This window comes from Zea mays, chromosome 2, assembly GCF_902167145.1.
Source record: "Zea mays cultivar B73 chromosome 2, Zm-B73-REFERENCE-NAM-5.0, whole genome shotgun sequence".
Lineage (NCBI taxonomy): Eukaryota > Viridiplantae > Streptophyta > Magnoliopsida > Poales > Poaceae > Zea > Zea mays.
This window is the reverse complement of record NC_050097.1, coordinates 92,238,248-92,244,247: the sequence shown is the minus strand read 5'-3', so window position 1 is coordinate 92,244,247 and position 6,000 is coordinate 92,238,248. Positions and strand designations below refer to the sequence as shown.

The 6,000-nt window shown below is 37.0% G+C and overlaps 1 long non-coding RNA gene across 1 annotated transcript; it reads left to right on the top strand.

Moving 5' to 3' along the window:
* The first annotated feature begins 4,087 nt into the window (after positions 1-4,087).
* LOC103646686 (uncharacterized) lies at positions 4,088-5,564 on the top strand. The gene is made up of 3 exons (XR_002267589.2): positions 4,088-4,437; positions 4,553-4,586; positions 5,185-5,564. It is a non-coding gene; the product is annotated as an uncharacterized lncRNA (long non-coding RNA).
* Positions 5,565-6,000: the final 436 nt, after the last annotated feature.

The following is a 6,000-nucleotide window of genomic DNA, read 5'->3' as shown; positions in this document are numbered from 1 at the left end:
ATGCTCTATCCAAATGAATTTTTACCAATGTATGTCTCTAATGCGTCAATACTATTCACCAGCTAAACTAAAAAACAGTAATGCTACTGGACTTGGAGGTAATAACTGGAATTCTGAAAAATAATCTTGTTAGACATGCCATTATCCTAATACCAAATTGGATTTACGATGAAAGCAACAATGACAAACACAAAAGGTACTTAAGTAAATGCACAATAAATTGCATTTTACAAGGCTATGCATACTGTTGTTTTTTAGACCAAAACTGCCCTATTTTTTTGACATAATAAATGTACTTTTATTGTCCGAACCTTGCTGCCCAATTTTTTCAGATTTGACAAATATTCAGGGAAGGTTGCCTCTGAAAAGCAAGGGAGCTCCAATGACAGAGGTAATTATTGAATAATTGTCTTGACATCGAGATTGAGTACAAGTTGATAATTAAAACCTAAAATATGATCTGCACTGTCAATGCATGGCGAAAGTGTGGTGCTCCTCTCTACAGCCCTAAGGTTAGTACTTCCCTCCCCTTAAATACCTGCTTCCCCATCCTGCATTTCAATCTACAAAATCACCACTGCATCTTGCTCATTGATCTAAATCACCAGTCCATCTTCGATTTGCTGAGTCGCCTAGTCATTCCACATATAAATACGCCCGGTCACCACCGCATCCCTCGTGTCAACCTGCTACATCATCGCTGCATCCAGCGTATCAATCTAATTATGTCAACCTGCTACAATATGTGCTCTTTTGATCTGAGATAGCTCTTGTGCTTGGTTGCACATTAGATCATTCAGTTTTTTCCCTGGTCGCCCACTTCCCTGGTTGGCGCCCCTCCATGGTCGAGCTCACCCCTTCAGGGAGCCCCTCCCATGGCGCCTAGTCCTCTTCCCATGTCGAGCTCACCCAACCAATCGTCTCCATCGCAGGTGCTATGTTCCCCTTCCCTTTCCTCAAGTTTGGTCCTTGGTGCCCAAGCTTCTATGTCCCTACAGCACGCACGCCGTTGCCCCTACCCCCATGGTCGGCCGACCTCGTCAGTGAGCCCCTGGCGCTACCCTGCATCTCGCCCTCAAGCCTAGGGTCTCCCTGTTTTCCTTTGCCCCACGCGGATGCTGTAGCCGGGCTATGTTTCTCCCTGTCGTAGCACCCCGCAAATGTTTTGTTCATCGCCGGTGAGAGCTGATGTTTGTTCTCTTTTCAATTTGTATTGTCATCCTTTTCCGTATTATGATTATGTATGTTTATGCATGTAAAATATGTGGAGTAAAAACCCTAGGTTTGTCGTGGAAGAGGAAAGTCCATTTGGCTCGCTCTAGGTGTTTGGCAAAAAGCTTAAACCAGAAATCGTCATCGCCCTTACACATATCGATTTGGTTTATGACATGGTGAGCCCCGTCACTATCCTTGCAAATTAATTTGGTGAATGGATGATTAGATGTTCGTGTCGGTGATGCTCTCATGATTACCAAGTATGGTTTTATAGGTTCGATGTTGTGATTTTGGGGAACTAAAATATTGCGTAGGATGAGTTTAGAATTTATATCGATTATCCGACAGGTCCTATTAGTCTTATTGTGATGATTGTGTTGAGGTGTTGAAGTCAATGATTTGCTTTAGGAGTCACCCAATCCATATTAGTGGTAAAATATGCAAGTGAGCCTCTTCTGGGGTAAGTTATATATATAGAGCATGATCATGTGAAATTTGTGTCTTAATCGTGATTGGTTATCACCTATCACTCATAAAAATACTAGTCCAAAACTGAATGTTTCCATATAGTGTTAAAATAATATCTATTATCTAATTAAAAGTAGAACTAGTAAATAATTAGAAAAGATTGAGTTCATGTATGTTTCTTGGAAAGCTTGGATTGTGCTTTGATGTAACTAGAAGTTCTATGACTAAGTATGATAATGTAGGGCTGAGTAGTAGTGGTCCTCCTCATAATCTTGTTTAGGTAATCAATTTAAATCTGATTCTACGATTAATGTGACAATGGCAACATGATCATTTGCTTCAAAGAGCGATGTATGCTTGTATTGATGAATAAATCTCCTATTAACATGTTTTGATTGAAGTACTTTGGTTGATGTCTAGGATACTCAGGTTTTATGTTTCTTCAGTCAGATACCATACACGAGTACAAATGAGATTAATGGTAAATGCATAAGGATAGAGTGATGTCTGGTTATTGTGGTACAATATTGTTAACTTACTTCACGCTGTATAAATATATATAATGCAGTTTTAGCCGAGTCCTGTATCTGAACAAGACATGCCTTACAACAAATTATTTATTGTTTTGTCATGCTACCTGATTGTTGTTCCTTTTTCTCCCTTTCTAAAATCTAGATTGGATAGGAGCTCCGAACGCAAGCCATAGACGGGAGTTGATGCCACTGGGCGATGGATGGTCGCATCCTCAGGACCTCAGCGTGCAACAGCAGCGGTAAGAACTCGCCCCCTTCCTCTCCGGTGGTAGTCTCACGATCTTCCTCCGCTGCCATTGAATTTAAAATGAGAACCAAAAGCACACGGTTTCTGGCCTCCCTATTAGGGGATTCCACGGAGGGACTCCTCTCAGGGATAAACCAAGTGGTATGTGCCTTGCTTGCGTTTCGTTTTGTCCCATTTTTAAAATTGAAACGAACAAACTGAGCCTTTTGTCATCTAAAATTTGTCTTGATTTTTTCCTAAAATTTACACGCGGTTTGATGCTCAGCCCTGAAGCTTTTTGTCATCTATAATATCTTCCTCGCCCTCGCAATATGTTCTGGTCATTCCTTGCAGCAAACTAAGACTAATTACTTTTTCCTTCTTTACACATGACCTTTCAAGAACACTTAAATCTGTTTTGGACACTTAAATCAGTTGTGTGGTTACTTAACTGCTACTTTTCTTACTTTGATTTTTTGGTTGCTCATGGAGTCATGGTGCATATGCTCATGTTTGCAGGCTGTCATTTTTCTCATCGCCTACTTCAATAGCCTACAATACTAGCAGGTTAGTTAAAGATTTTTAGTGTGCTAATCTTTTCTTTTTGCAAATAGAGACTGCTCTAAAATAAATGATGGCTTATGTTTTTATTTCATTTGTTGAACTCGTATATTCCTCATCTTTCCTGTACCTGAATGTTATTTGTTTCCCTAATTATCACATTTCTCATCTGAAGTGATAGTTGTGCTGCAAATAGTCTCAGGATTACTTGATGATTGTATACCAAAATGTTATATGGTGCCCTATTTCGTTGTTACGTTACCTGCTGACCATTCAATATTTATAATTTAAGGTTAAACACATGGATCAATTTTTCTAAAGCTTATTTCAGTTATAATCTTTGTTGCAGTAGTCCATACACACTCAAATAAGAATTACATTTGGATTTTGCTATTTCAGTACCTTGCTTTTTACTTCACAAGAAAAGGTTGGCCGAGGTCCCTCCTCTAGCGCAAGGATTTCTACTGCAACGATTGCAACACACACAGGTAAGAGACGTTCTATGCTCATCTCCTCTCTACTTCATGTTGCTTCAGGTTTTGCCCAGATGGATGCATATTGTGTATTTGAATTGGATCAGGAGCGATTCAAATTTTAAGTATTATTAGTAAGTCTCTCTAATATTGTATGCTTATGGGCTCTTCTTTTGGGCAACAAAGCAAAGAACAGTGGAGCAAGGTCCTTAATTTTCGTTGCACGTTGGAGATGGATTCAATTGAGCGACAAATCTTAATCCAAGTCAGAAGGCAATAACCACCATTAATTTCTTTTCTTCTCCTAACAAAAGAATCTTCTACGAATCTTACCAATTTCTATGATGACCCATGGAGGGAGATCAACTGTCATAACAAGATAGACCATCATAGAGCTGAGAACAAAATGCACTATAGCTTTTTGACCAACCCGATTCATTAACTCAGACTTCCAACTTTGAAGGTGATCTGCAATCTTGTTCTCTACATAAAAACAGGATTACATTGATTCAACTCTGATCTGGTGTTTGGCATTTGTTTTCCCTCTACATTAGTTTATCGTTATTATATTTGTATAGATTCATATTCTTGAGACTAACCTAATCATCATTCTTTACATAATAATATTATAAGGAGGATTAATTTCATATACAATACTATATATAATGAGATAAATCATTTGGCCTTACGATATGTGTAAGAAATAATGCTTTGATAATTGGCAGCCTATCAAGAGTTTCATTAGTGTAGAACAATTTTTTTGGCTGTTAACATAGTGTATAACATTTGATGTCGTAATTTGTTTTGGAAGAAAATTTAATCTCAACTTAGAATTTTTTACCGACAGGTTTATGGTCTTTTAATATCTACAGGTTGTAGAAACTGAGGTCATTGTAACTCAAATGAGAGCTTGACACTTAGCATATAGACGCCACTAGAACCAATCTAGAATTACTGTGAGGTAATTTTATATCTTGTTCTGTAAGTTGGAGAATTAATAGCTAGCTAGCATATTCTTCCTTAATGATGTTTTCTTTTTCCATGCATCTTCATATTACCAAACCCTTTTCTTGCAGGAAAAACGGATATAGAGTGATAAAAGGCATTAATGTAAGGCTGTCTCCAACAACGTCCTCTATATTCATCCTCTATATCTGTCTTTTACAGTCTCCTCTAAAAGATTTCATCATCTATATCTCATTTCTCTCCAACAACGTCCTCTAAATCACGTCCTCTATACTCAAATACCCATATTAAAGACATTTTTTAATTTTATTTTTATACATACGTATTTATCATACTCTCAAATGTATTGTACATATTTTAGTTTTGCTAAACCGGTTATTTAAAGTAGTCAAATGGATAGAGGACCGTTTAGAGAAACTCTATATATAGAGAATCCATCAGCGTCCTCTAAATTTAAAGGACCGTTTAGAGAACGTTGCTGGAGAGCGTAGATGACCGTTTAGTCCTCTATATTTAGGGTAGAGAACCCTTTAGGGGGCCTTGTTGGAGCCAGCCTAAGTACTACATAAATGTACTACTTGTATTTTTTTAATAATCAATGCTTCAAAAGTCTATATAGATGCTGACGGGTGTCATAGTTTTTTCATTATTGTAAGTTTGTTACAAGCAAGTGCTTTCCCTCACACAACTTCACCTTTTCTTTGCATGTTTATTACTTTTGTTTGCTGGTTTTGACTTACAGCGAATTGTGTATGCAACTACTGTGGCATATCAGTGACCTTCCGAGAAGATACAATGGCGTTCTTAGTAGTAACACTGCTTGATTTCTATAGTTGGAGTCATCAAACAGCTAACATTTACACTTGAACTGTTTGGTGAAATGCTTGGGAGAAAGAGGTCAGCAAGAATGGAGTCATGGAACATCGGCAGGAGGGGTGCAGCAGCGGCAACTGATGTATCCCTTGAACAATCTGGTTTTGACAAGATGCAAATCAATCTAGTGTACACTGTATTCTACACTTGCACAAATTGTTTGGCTAATTACAAGATTATCTTAGTGTTTTGGTTTGGATTTAAGAGTATACTTATGTATGAAATATTGACTGGTACTCATCTATATTATATTAATTATATTATTATTAAATATATATGTCTGTGTATTTCTCTTTCAAATTATTATAATGTGGAATCTCAAAAATGAATATAAATGGAAGAATATATAGTAATTTAAGTCAATTTGTTTAAATCTTATTAAGACGGTTCCAAAAATGTCCAATATCGGTCTTCTAAATAAGACGATTTCCAAAATGTCCAATATATGTCACCTAAATAAGACGGTTTTCATATCGCAAGTGTTTATTATTATAGAATATTTTAGACAGTTTACTAAATAACTTGTGACTTAAAATGTTCGTATACTCGACGGTTGTTTAGAAAAAGTGCCTTACATAAAACATAATTCAAGACAGGTTATTGGACAAAATGACTTAAACAAATACCTTTTTAGACGGTTATAAACTAAAAACGTCTTATATAATATCATTTTAAGACGGTTTGC